The 14,310-nt window shown below is 45.6% G+C and overlaps 1 protein-coding gene across 1 annotated transcript in view; it reads left to right on the top strand.

The window, feature by feature from the left end:
• Positions 1 to 14,310, top strand: part of LOC144818172 (general transcription factor IIH subunit 2) — a 368,595-nt gene that overhangs the window by 90,878 nt on the left and 263,407 nt on the right. The gene's annotated exons all lie outside the window — the stretch shown is intronic.

The following is a 14,310-nucleotide window of genomic DNA, read 5'->3' as shown; positions in this document are numbered from 1 at the left end:
CCCGGGTCATCTGGTCACCTGGCTGGGTGACCAGATGGCCCTGCGGGCTGGGTGACCAGATGGCCCTGGGGGCTGGGGGCTGGCGGCCGGGCTAACTCCAATTTTTGTCCTTCCCCAAAATTGTATAAGCCCCCCCTCCCCCCGTAGTCGAGGAAAATGGGCTCCCCGGGCAGGCCATCGGGGAGAGGACGTGGCCTGGGCTTAAACCTCCTTGGTTCCGGCCGAGGGTCTGGGTGCTGGGGACAGGGGTCCCCCGAGTGCTGGGGAGGCTCTCCCCGGCCGGGCTAGGGCTCGGAAGCTGGGACCGTGCCCGGTGCTTGTGCTCCGTCCGGCAGGCCCCGGGGTGCGTGAGCCCCCGTCCTGCAAGCCATCAGAGGGACGGGCGCTGGGGACGGGGGTCCACCGGGTCCTGGGGTAGCTCTCCCCGTCCTGGCTAAGGTTCGGAAGCTGGGACCGGCCCGGGGCTTGAGCTCTGTCCGGCGGGCCCCGTGGTGCATGAGCCCCCCGTCCTGCAAGCCATCAGAGGGTCCGGATGCTGGGGACGGGGTCCACTGGGGCCCGGGGAGGCTCTCCCAGGCCTGGCTAAGCTGGTACCGGGCCCGGGGCTTGAGCTCCGTCTGGCGGGCCCCGGGGTGTGTGAGCCCCCCCATCCTGCAAGCCAGCCGAGGGTCTGGGCGCTGGTGACGGGGGTCTGCCGGGCCTGGCTAGGGTTTGGGAGCTGGGACCGGGCCCGGGGCTCGTGCTGCGTCCGGCGGGCCCCGGGGTGCGGGAGCCCCCCGTCCTGCAAGCCAGCCGATAGTCTGGGCGCTGGGGACCGGGGTCCACTGGGGCCCGGGCAGGCTCTCCCCGGCCTGGCTGCTTTCAGAAGCAGGGAATGGACCGGGGAGCAGGGGTGGCTGGCTTCATCCACTACGCTGTCAGAGCGGAGTTTTCTGCCCACCCCTAAAAATAACTCAAACATTGAAGTAAAGTGGCATGTGAATTGGTATAAAAATACACTCGGTTCCTAAAGAATTACTGCAGCTTTCCCACCTTTATACAGAGTTTTGCAAAGCCATTTAGAAATAGATAACCGAGTCAGTTCTGTACTATGTAACGCTCTAACCCAAACTCAAGAGTCTTGACAGTTCTGCTGAGTGAATGAAATCGAAATTTGTTTATTGACCTCCTTTTCCAAGATCTTGGAAGGATGTTGCAATAGCGAAGTAAGCTGGAAATTATTGAGAGCCATTTGGCTCAGCAAACATATTATAAGCAAAGGGACTAACAAAGCACGTTTCCAACAGATGCTGAGCTCAGAGACCTATTACAACTGGCTGCCAGGCTAGGACCAGTTTTAATGTGACGGTAATCTTGTAATCGTTTTTCATAAACCTTAACATGCACCTGGTCAGAAGGCATCTTTTAATAGTTTTCGTAAAGCTTATGAAAAAAGAAATTACAAAATGACAGACCAGCATTATGCACACGTTCAGCTGTGATTTTTATGTTATCTTTTTATGTAATGTTTTTGAGGAAAAAAAATGCACAAAGGCTAGTGCATGCTCTACAACCATTCGTGGAAAAGTTAATGTTTTGGAAACGCTAGTAGATCGGCATTAGAGTATGGACCTATTGGCGTCGACAAAGCTTGTTTATTATTTGTTTGCGTCAACTTCTTTGTGAGCCTAAAAACATAATCTGTGAATTTGTTATGTACATCTGTAGTGAGACTAAACATGTATGCTGTAACTAACACATTGATTTTTCTGATGTCCTAAGCCAAGAGTAATATTAACTGCTCAAACTGCGCATGTCTCATTTCAGACTGGCTGCCCAATGTGTGTACACTTCTAGAGACCCACAGCATAAAATGCACAAGAATGGACTTAATGTAAATTCTTACTTCAAAAAAAGTATACAGCATTTATTTTTGGGGAAACCACTGTATGCTTTTAATATCAGAAGCATTATTAAACCGCAGTCCAAAATGTAAATTAACCTTACCTATGCCTTTTATTTTTACTGTGTACAGCACATAAGCCCTCGTTACATGTAGGCCAGATAAATCCATCCATGGCGCAAATCCTTGCATGCACATGGATGGTAATTCTGACTAGTGCAAAGTTTATCATGCCAAGTAATTACTGGGTCCGTAAATTTCCACAGCTCAGTTAAGTATTCTCAGGCCAAGTCTGTCTGAATTTAACAAGGGGAAAATTCCCCTTCATTACAGAAAAGTGGATTGTAATTCCATAAAAGTCGATTTTGATGTTTTAAGCACTAAAATCTGCATGCTGTGTCCCCGTTTCATATGTGAATTGCTTTGGTTGTCCTTTATTGCTCGCAATAAATGCTAAACCCTGTGGTGTCAAATTGAATCAGGTGTGAAGAATATTGGACTTTCATCCTGGGCATTCTCAATTAGTGCTGAAGTCCAAACACAAAGAAGTTCTCCAAATTGCTGTCTTATGTTTTTTTTTATTGAGGAATTATACATGTAAAGATATTCTCAGTTCTGATTGGGGGTTGAAGGTAATGTAATTTATAACCAAGCATCAGGCATATACATGTTCCTAGCATGGGTTACCTGGTTTATTGCTTCTGCATTAAACAGTTTAGGGCTTTCTGGTTAGTTTCTGTCTTTAGGTGGAGAGTTCTGTCTTATCAATTGCATCTACAACACCAGTAATACTATAAAAATGCCTATCTGAAATATTTGTTTTTTAGCAAAGTTTTTTTTTAAAAACAGGCCTGGCTCATTTGCTATCCATGCTGAGCTATAGAGGTGACAAAGCACTCTGCCATTTTACAGCAAAGTTATTTAACCCTGGGCATAGTTCGTGTAGTAGTGCTACGCGTAGTGCACTTCACACTACGCAAGCTACGCGAAGTGCACTTCACACTACGCAAGCTACGCGAAGTGCACTTCGCACTACGCAAGCTACGCGAACTGCGTAGTGTGGTAGGGACAATGCTTTTCGCACAGATTGCACAGTGCAGGATGCTTGTCCGCACTGTGCAATCATTGCAAACGGCATCTTGCACAGTGCAAGCGGTCGTTTTCTGCCACTTGAGTAGATTTGTACTCGAGCGGCAGCTTTCTCAACGTGGACTGGTAGTTATTCGCGAGCATACGCGACCACTCGCCATGAGTAACCTGACCTCCCCGCGTTGAGAATCTCGCCGGGAGTTATATTTTCCAAGCTCGCGATCGGCAAATTGATGTTGCTGATCGTGAACGAGGAAAAAGTCTTGCCAGGATGTTGATTTTGCTTGCTTGCTGTCGTCAACTTGACGTTGAGGACCGCGAGCAAGCAAAAAATGCCCGCTATGCTACGCGTTTTTGCACAGTGCTACATGCAATTTACCTAGCGCAGACTACGCATGCTCTGCGAGCGTAGAGTAGTCCTATGCCTAGGGTTAGTTATTAGTAGATGTGCCGCTACCTCTGCTGAGCGTAAAAGTACAAAGGCATTTTATCATTACAGGTAGTCCATTAACAGTAACGTTGGTATCTTCCAAACCCACAGACCCAGAAAAAGTTAAAAGTGGCTCTTGATGCATGTTTTGCCTCTTTGCGGTTTGTCAGAGAAATCTAGCTCTTCCAGACACAAACATACAAAGAAAGTTGTTTTTAACGCATAATGGGTGCCCTTTTGTCAGAAGGTACATCTTTATCTGAGTTTCATACTACCTATGCCACCTTTCTCATCAAGGAATCTTTGATTGTCATCAGCAAATGGGAGACTGCCCTACGCCCGAACTCCAGGAGTTCATTTTAATCAATGTAGAGAATATATGTAAATACGAAGCTTAAAATATGCTGTTTATTACCATTGTTGGGTGTCGGACTGGGACATGTTTCAAGAGATGCCAAAGGCCGTGCATAGCGGGAGATGATTAGGGATGAGACCACCAATCCTGCATCACTATACCCTGTACCTAGGGCCACTATAACTCTACCCTAGCTCCACCTCCCCTTTCTCCATAATGCCCTTGTTCTGTGCCCACACACTTTGACTAAGAGAACCCATACCACACAGTGAACCCCTAGTATGAATCTGTAGCGCCTGGGAATTGGAGGATCCCTGGGAAGACTACCATGTTGATCGACAAGATAACCCAGACCTGGACTCTTGCTCAGGCAAGGCTTCACTGAACCCAAATGACACCACGGTGTACCATGTGTTAATAGAAAGATGCATGTAGTACAAGAGGACAATGACTTCCTCATAGAGAGCCTGTACTTCAGGGTATGTACATGACGGCAATACGAAACTTTAAAGTCCCAATGAAAGCGAGGGTTGTTACCCTCTGATTGAGGAAAAGTTTAAGGCATCCCTGGGTGACCCTTTTTACATCGGGGGACAGTCCCTGCCTGACTTGCTAGTTGTCCACACTGCTAGAAAAAAGAGGCTCAGCACAGACATAAGGAGAACAAATAGTCTGATGTAGTGGAGCTGCCAATAAGTGGAGGGCTGCTAGTTATATCAGCTTGTTTGTGACTCCTTTGTGTGCCACTCGCTCTAAATACCTTGTTTTAAGCTCACCTTTCACTTTGTCTTAAATTCGCCGGTTTCTAAATATCTACCCCGCATGTGGTCAGTGCTCAGCCGAGTTAGGTGCTGAGTCTCACGGACCCGGGCGGTGGAACATTGCAGCGGCCATCTTAGGTGGGAGGCCATCACATTAGCAGTCTAGTCGCCAGCATAAAAGGAGACGGACATGCCTCCGCGCAGCGGACGGTCCATCTTCGCGCCATCTTCGCGGCATCTTCGCGCCATCTTCGCGCCGGAGTCGCGCCTGAGTCCAGCCCGTCTGCGCCCGCCTGCGCCAAGGAAGCGCCAGGGGCCAGGGAGGCTGGCGCTATACATATCCACGCCCTAGTAAGTCCTTTCTATTCCTTACAGGAGTTACAGGCATTATAACCCCTCTGGCAGCCCTGTCATCATGCGTCCCTTCCAGAGATGCTGCTCGGTGCTCTTAAGTGTGGTTGCACCAAAAAGGAAGTTGCTCCACCACTTCGGTCCCTATAAAAAAAGCAGCCCACGCCTAAGAAGCAAGACCCTCCCTCACTGAGTAAGGAAACTGGTTTCCTCATCAATGCACGGTCCCTAGTTAAGAACAATATTGCGTTCAGGGATTTTATCTCTGAAAGACAACCCTCATGGGCTTTTATCACTGAAACTTGGGCATCTGAATTCACATGGCCCGAGCTTGTAAATTCCATCCCCAAGGGATATGCACTAGCAAGAATGGATAGAGTGGGTCGTAGGGGGGGGTGGACTGGGTATATTGTATAAAAGTTCTATAAAATGCCGGACTGAGCTCCTCCCCTCCCCTCTGGATTCCTTTCAGGCCATGTATTTCTCTCTTAAATCCTCTCCCACTGTTTCCTTTTCTGGCCTCCTGATTTACAGGCCCCCGGGCCCTAGATCTGCCTTCAGTAATGATACTCTTGCCCCTGTTAAACAGCACTATTCCGCTAGGAAACGACCTTCCGCTCCCTGGTTCTCAGACACCCTTAGACTGCTAAGGCAGGGCTGTAGGAAACAAGAGAGACATTGGCGGTTGCATCTTGATCCGAGGGAGAAGGAAAAACATAAAAACCTCCTTAAAGGGTACAAAGCAGCGGTGATTGCGGAAAAGAAGGCCCACTTTGTTAAGTTGACGACTTCCCTTAGCTCTCCTAGTGAACTGTTTAAGACCATAGATTCTCTGTCCACCCTCCAGTCACCAGACCCTATAGTGGGTTCCCAGGAACTGTGCGACCAGATCTCCACTTTCTTTCACACTAAGATAGTGGATATTTATACCGCCCTGGAAACGCTAAATTCAGATCTAGAGGCCTCAGCTACCCCAATGGATCTTTCAACTGAAGGCCAAGTTAATGGACTTTGTAGTAACTGTTCTAATTTTCCCCCTTTCACCTTTGAACAACTGAATCTGCTTCTGGATAAGCTCAAATCTGGATCCCCTTTGGACCCCTGTCCTTTGAAGATTCTTAAGGAGTGCAGGGAGGTAGTGCTGCCCCCTCTTTTGGAGGTGATGAATTTAGCAATCTCCGAAGGTACCTTTCCTGCCTCTTGGAAAATGGCGATTGTCAAGCCCCTCCTAAAAAAGGCTTCTTTAGATCCTGGGATCCTGAAGAACTTTCGTCCGATATCCCTGCTTCCTGCCCCCGCAAAGATGCTCGAGGCCCATCTCAACCATCATCTGAGTGCCTTCCTGGATAACTCCAGCCTGCTTGATCCCTCTCAGCATGGCTTCAGGAGGGCACACAGTACTGAGTCCGCTCTCACAGTGGTTATCAATAACATCCGCACTAAGGTCGACAGTAGCCAGACCACCCTTCTGGTACTGCTCGACCTGACAGCTGCGTTTGATACCCTGTCCCCCTCCATTCTGGCTACTCGGCTTAGGGAGATGGGAGTGAATGGATCAGCACTGAGTCTCCTAACATCTTTTCTCCACCAACGAAAACAAAGGGTTAAGCTGGGTGATTTTCTTTCTCCTGTTAAGCGTGTGCAGTGTGGGGTTCCTCAAGGCTCGTCCTTGAGCCCCACGCTCTTTAACATCTATGTGGCCCCACTCGCCAGGTTAGTAAGATCATTCGGGTTGGAAGTGTTGCCATACGCTGTCGACACCCAGATCATGGTCTCCCTCTCCCAACCGGTGAGTACCACCGCCCTTAATTTCAGGAATTGTATGGAAGCAGTCTCGCACTGGATGATTCAGAATTTCCTGAAATTAAATGGGGAGAAAACCGAAGTCTTTATCTTCGGGGGCAAACAGGAGATCTGGTCGAGCGATTGGTGGCCCTCTGCTCTTGGAGCCTGTCCTCTGCCCTCCCCCTCTGCTCGCAATTTGGGTGTAATGTTGGACACCACGCTCTCCTTCGACAAGCAAGTCAGTAGGACGGTTTCAACCTGCTGTGGTGTTAGTGTGTAATATCTCACCCCGGAAGCTCGAAAGCATGTTACGGTGGCCCTCGTCTCCTCAAGGCTGGACTACTGCAACGCACTATACTTAGGCATAAATAAAAAGCTGATTCAACGCCTACTAATAGTGCATAATGCGGCGGCCAGGTTTGTCGTTGACGCCCCAAGACTTTCATCAGGCTCCCTAATTAGGAAAGCCCTTCACTGGCTTCCAATCTAGTCCAGGATAAACTTTAAGATCTTATGCCTCACCCACAGCGCCCTGCATGGGTTTGGAGCAGAAGATATTAGGTCCCTTGTGTCCTATGTGCCCAGCATGGCCCTACGTTCCACCAATAGGAAATTTTTGTCTGTCCCTCGAGTTTTCAAAGCCAGATGGGGAGGGAGGGCCTTTTCCTCCCTCTCTCCAAGACTGTGGAACTCTCTTCCCGCTGAGCTAAAAGGGCAAACATCGCTCGCGCTTTTTCGTAGAGCATTAAAAACCTGGCTTTTCTCAGAAGCCTACCAGTAGTCGGTGCATCTTTTCACATCTCTAGCAGCTGTACCATCTTTTAAGCGCCTTGACGCCCTTGGGCTAAGTTGCGCTCTATAAATCTTCATTCATTCATTCTTGCTCTCACGACATGACTGGCACCATTGGGAAGAAATGGAAGAGTTGGTCAGGCACCTCCACGAGGCCTATTGAAAGCACTGCCATGAATTAATGGCTATGTGGAAAGTAATTTCAAATGCTAACATCAGTTGTGCATTACATTTTGCGTTCAGTGCCTCAAGGAACCTGAACACGAGCATGTTCCTACAGCGCCACTCTTGGTTTAGGGTTTCCTGCTTCAGGCCAGAGGTTCTGAAACCCCTCCTGAAGGTGCCATTTGATTTTGAGCATTTCTTCTACCAGCGTGTCTATACCATGCTCAAACATTAGAGGACACTGAATCAGCAAAGCGATTGGTGCCAAACAAGCTTCAACATCTAGGTCTGATTTTTGTTCAAACAAAGCCAGAGAATATGAAAAAAAACATCTATCCGTTCCCTTGGATAAGTGAAGATATTAACAGCAGCAATTGTTTCAGCACACGTAGCAAAAAGTCCTTTGGCAGAAGTGGATACAGTGGCAACGGTTGAGCGAAGGTGAGGGATGGCTTTAACAGGGGCACTACTGCCATTAAACATCGACTCTCCTATGATTCCCGCTGATAACACTAAACCTGTCAGAGGTTTTTCCTTCCCCAATGGGAGGAATTACATTTGTATAAGTGGGAGCGTGTGTTGGTGTAGCAGGGTTACTGCCTAGAGTTCCACACCATGCCACCAAATATTCTGCCTCATCACCACATTCTCAGTTGTAACCGTCTGCATGTGCTGAAGGTGGAAGTGCAGCTGCTTCCTGCTAAAGGTACCAGCTAGCTGGTGTCTGCCACCCCCACCCCCACCAGTGCTGCACAAGAGTCTACTCAGTGTACTTCTTGAGCCCTTAAAAGGTCCATCCTGGAGCCCAGGCTGATAGACAACTACATCTTGTCAGAGAATTACCACATGCCCACCCTGCAGCGAACTTCAAGGCTGCCTTCAACCTCGATGATGCCTATTTCTGCTTCCCTACAAACCGGCTCACCATTGTTACCTGCACTTTGTGGTAAGTGGGCAACACCAACCAGTCCAAAATTCTACCTTCAAGGTCACTAAAGGCCCATGGTTGTTTACAAAACGTCTAGCAGTAGAGACTGTGCATTCATGTCTTTTTAGGTTTCGCCTGGTCCGGAGCTCCTAGCTCCGCCCAGGAGAAATCTCATGTTCTTACAGCTTGGGGCTTAGTCCCGCCTTCTCTTTCATTGGCTAGCTCCATAAATGGAGACTAGCCATTGGAAGAGATTGGCCGTCAATCACGTTTTCCAGAGAAAACGCGATTCGGGGGCGTTTCTGGGTCTTTTTTTAAGCCCCGCCCCTTGTTGACGTGTGTCCCGGGCCGCGCTGTGATTGGCTGCAGGCCCGGGACAGCCCAGTGACGTCATTTCCCGGGCCGCGCTGTGATTGGCTGCCGGCCCGGGACACCCCGTGACGTCAGCCAATCACACCACGGCCCGGGACCTGACTTGTTATTGTATCCTTCTACAGTAAACTCTGGTCTGAGAAACCAACCCATCTGTCAAAAGATTGTATTTAATGCTCAGAAAAGGAAATGGCGACCAAAAGCTCAGAGGTTTGATTATTTCTGCTTCTGAGTCACAAGCAGAAACGCTCTATTCTGCATAAGGTGATCAGTAAAGGTTGGTTGCGTTCGCATATTATTACAAGCCATACTGCGGTAGTTTACCAGGCAACATTTATTTATTTTGCTTCGGGTGCAAACTGCTTGCGTCCAAATCAGGGTTATTGCAGGACACTGAGCTTTATTCAAGTGCGTGAACTTAACGACTGCGTGCGATATGGACAACCGTGCAATATTCTACGGGATTGTGCATATTACGACCGGATGTAACATTTTTGGTTTTAAAAGGCTACGTTCCATACCTTCATTTGCATAACTAGTCGCTTTCTTCGACTCTGATATAAAGTTAATCAAGTCACGCGTACAAATGAAGTAGTCGACTTGAACATGCAACGAGGGAGTAAATCCAACACCACCGTTATCCGTCACAAAGTCGCCTGCTAATTGGATGCGATAACCAGCATTTCCGGGCACACTAATGGAACGTAGGTGGGAAGGAAGCCACGGCTCAGAGCTCCAGGTCACGTCTCACGGGGGTGTCTGCATCACAACCTGGACACTGTCAAGAGGCAGCCAACAGTTCAAACGTGATGGGGAATCTTTATTAGTGAAATAAGGTCCAATTCATTAGTTCATCCTGACAACTGTTCCAGTGCAGCATCTGTACAACTAAAGGGTCATAGCCCAGGGCTGCTGCGCTTTCCAGGGGTGTGGAATTTATTAAAATATCTACTTGTCCATGGGGCAGGTTGCTTCATAAATATACTTGTCCTATAACAAAATCCACTTGTCCCTTTGGTGCCATGTGGTGCAGCGACAAATTATGGCAGCAATCTCATTATATAAGAACTCTTATATAGCCTCTCTGATTATGCCAGGGCTCATACCATAGTAATATTTGAATACTAGCAATCCCTTTATGTTGCCACGTTTCTGAAGATCTACATACTGGGACTGAAGGAAGTGGTAAGCAATAGTTCCAAGGTTGGAATGCCCTTTTGAGTCTGTGCAAACCTACCAACTTGCATGTTTTAAGGGTTTTCAACAACTCTTCTCTAATCTTTTCCCATACTGAGAAATGTTGGAACTTTCTCCTGACAATGGCAGACGTAATCCTTCTTCCAGAGTTGGGAAAAAAGTGGTTGAAGGGAAAATTAACTTGCAAATACTCAGGTTTTCTCATGAGCAAATCTACACGTGCATATTTGCTCATGATAAACTGCAGTTCACAAATATTTTCTAGGAGTACAATTTCTTGCCCTACTTCTTTAAATTCTTGTGAATTTACGAAAGCCATATAGCTGCACTTAATGCAAGGACATATACCAAGGGTGCATTTTTGAGACTTTTCTTTTAATAATCGGGCCCCTAATTTGGTCTGGTGTAGTTTTGTTCAGCGGCAGTAACTAATGTGGCAGTGTGCGTGTTTTTTTAGACCACTTTTTCTTTGCTTTTGCCAATGTTTGTTATAATGGTGAGGGGCCGGCAGCTCTCATATCAATAAGGTTTTACAAAAACCATGCCAAAACAAGTCACGTATAGTCAAAACTAAAAAGCTGACCACTAATTTCAGACCTAATGACTTTGCCAATGCTTGTTTATTTTTATGTTTCCCATAATCTTATTGAAACTGGTTACACTGATTTTCTAATATGAATATTTTTGCGAAATACTAGCATGCATCAACACATTTTACTAAATGATGCTGCAAAGAAATGGTACCTGAAATTTCACAGTAGTTTAGCAAAATGTTTTTTTTCCTACTTTTATTTTTTTTAGGAACATTTTATATTGAAAGCAAATAGTGATTAATCTTGCTTTCAAGCGTCTGCCAATACTTGTATCTAATCAGAGAGCATTATGCATAGTCTCATATTGCTAAACTTTGAAACCGTGAGTGCACATTTCTATACTGGAACTAGTCAGTAGTGCAGTAAGAACTTACATTTACTTCGAGCGCGAACCGTAATAATAAAGGCTTTCAATTAATGAACCATGAATACAAGTTTGAACAGCATTAACATAGGGACACAACTATTAACTTAACTTAAGGCAGTGCCCTTCCCTGACCCTTAATGTGTAACTGCAAACTGGCAGCAAAAGGGTTTGTGCAGCAGGGGGTTGGGCCTACTTGTCCCAAGGACAAAATACACATTATAACGTGTTGCCCTTGACCCCAAACAATATGTCCTGGGCGTCGGGCTATAGGAATTCCACATCCCTGGCTTTCAGAGATGCCGCTGGACCTGAAGGCGGTTTGATGGGATCAGATGAAATCAGGAGTGCGCCCATTCTGAAATGAGGCGAATCCACATAGGCAGGCTCGTCTGTAGCACGGCAAGGCACCCTCTAATCAGTAGCGGTTTAACATAGCCTGGCATAAGCTCGGCTCCCATGACAGAAGGGCTGCGTGATCACAATTTTTCTAACTTGGTGTGATCCTTTGTGTGGTGTTTCACTTTATTACTGAAGTGTTGAACACATAATTTACACATGGTTTCCTAATTAAGTCTGACTTTTCTGTACCAAACTGCCAGAGGATTGAGCACAGGTCTTTTATGGGGTGGCTTGTGCTTCACCCAGAAAAGGTTTGAGTTGCTGCTTGACTAAGCCTCACTCAATCCACACTCCAATTTCATCCAATGCTGTATTGCAACATAGCTGCTGTACAGAAAGGATTAAAACGTTTTTTTAAAGGACTAAGATGCATCCAGTGCATATTTACTTTTAAAAATAAAAAGTGCATTGATCCCTGGCTGTGTCTTAGCGTGTTTTAAAATTTGCTTTAGCCACACTGAAAAGCATCTGCGCTGTTGTACAGCATGGCTATAAAACACTGCCAAAGCCAATGGCTCTATTGACTTTGCTAATGCTTATTTGATGAGATTTTCCACTACCAGTCAAGAATGGGCATAAGGCAATTCATTTAAAAAAGGAATATGTAAAGCACGAATGCCTAACCTAGTTGCAGGAGGTCTTGATCCATACTATATATATATATATATTTTTTTTTTAATTTTCAAAACCTTTATTGGCACTCATACTCATATACACAGCTATTCGCCTACAACCATACATGGCCGGCAGCAATTTACTTTCAGTAATACAGTGCGCAACAGCAATATACTCATTTACTTGTCATTCAAGAAGCAGTTGTCAGCATAGAAACAAGATCACACGAGTGGTATCAATGAACCTGCAGAGAAAAGCGAATTCACAAGCATTTGCAATGCAATAGGTCTCGCATTTACACGAGTTTGAGCTATTGGTATTGTAAATTCCATTGGCTTTTATTTATGTTTTGGTTTTTAAAACCTAAAAAAAGCATCGTCATTTACAATGCTAATAATAGCTTAAACTCTCACAAAAGCGAAACCTATTGCATTGCAAATCCTTGTTATACTTAGATGACAGGCTGATAAAGAGGAAGGACTATGCATAGTATGCGAGTGCACTATAGACTGCAAACAGATGGTTACACAGTAAGCAACATTTTTCCAGAATTAATTTATTTTCCTTAAACAAAAGATACCGAATGTGAATTTTTAAAAGCCATTTGCAGTAAATAAGTGACAAAAATAGTGGTCTTTTACCTTAAAAAGCACAAGCCACAAATATCCAATCAATGCACTTCCATGGTAGTTGACTTTGTTTGTTTTTACAGAGACGTAGAACCATGGAGAGTGTGCAACAATATAGGTGGGGAAGAAGGTAATGTTTGTTATGATTTCAATCATGATTCCTCTAAAGAACAACGTTTCCGTCTCCTCAAGGAAATCCTCACAGGTAGCTATATGCACTGAATAGAACTGCAAAGTCTATTCCTTGCAAAAAAGTGGTCGATAGAAAAGAGAGAAATTATGCACTACCCATAGATCTTCCATGAAAGGGCCGAGCATAGGCCGTGGGTTCTGATTCAGGAAATTCTCTTAAAAGGGATTCAATAAGAATGTTTCTCAACCAAGGTGATTTAACAGCTTTGCCTTTAGTAGAGTGAGCTTCAGATCCCGTTAGCTTTCTGGTACTTAAGGATATTACTGGATACTATCCATTCAGAGACATATTGTGTTAAGTGACTAAACCCTTTTAATGCTTAGTCAGGCTTCAAATTCCCCTCACCCTCTAGTTTTTACAAAAAGAACTTTGTGAAGGTCAAGCTGCTTGACCGCCTTACTCAACCTAATTAGGAGGCCAATATGAAATATGACAGTTGTAGCTATTGCGTCCGATTGGGTAGGAAACATATAATCCAACTAAGAGCCTTGCCCTGGGTTGAAAAGCTAGCCAAGTTTGGAGTAGAAACTGATGGTGTAAAGCAGAAGACATCTAGAATATCACTTGCTTCGCCACTGCCACCATCAGCTATAATCTTAATCTCATCAGCCACCTATGTAACTGCCGTCTCAGTCCCAGGAGGGGTGTTGGCCTAAAATTGTTTTGGTCCTTGACATCTAGGCTCGATTTTTTCAGCTGAGGGTGAATTATAGAGTATGTTTAAGGTGGTATAGCGACATACTAAACCTTATGCAAAAGATGAATTAACAACTTTGGGTAAGATAAGAGCTACTGTTGTCTTCCTGCACCTGCCGTAATGTGCAGTTATCTAAGGGAAGCCAGAGGTCTTAACTTTGGATATAACGTTTACCACTTCGTCAAGTGACAACGAAGAAAACCTGACAAAACCAGTATTCATACAGGCAGGGGGAACACCTCCAGTCACATACATCCAGATATCTTGAAATATTGTATCAACTTTGAAGCACAATCAGTACTTTTTCTCTCACCTTTGCCTGTAGCTTCTCAACCCAAAAATCAAGGCGCCTTTTCTGGGGGTTATCACATTTGCAAAACGTTTGATTTCAACCTGGAGCTTAGAATGTTCTTTTGTTTGAATTTGGTAGCTTGGGGATCATAATGAGGGAACATCACACATGTTTTGTTACAGATTACAGAATTGCCTGCATTTTAGCTCCTCAATTCTAAAGCTGGGAAAATTAAAACCCACTCCTCTGCCCCATGAAACCCTTGTCAGAGCACTGTCAGTAGAATGACACCATTTGTGACAGCTGCACACATAACCTTCACTCCAGCTTAACATGTGGGATCATCAAAGCTTTGGTGGTAGGAGAAAGAGGTGGGCCTTTCAGTGCTGCCACTTAGTTTACAACACATTTAGTAAAA

This window comes from Lissotriton helveticus, chromosome 2_1 (genome assembly GCF_964261635.1).
Source record: "Lissotriton helveticus chromosome 2_1, aLisHel1.1, whole genome shotgun sequence".
NCBI lineage: Eukaryota > Metazoa > Chordata > Amphibia > Caudata > Salamandridae > Lissotriton > Lissotriton helveticus.
This window is presented reverse-complemented; position numbering and strand designations above follow the sequence as displayed.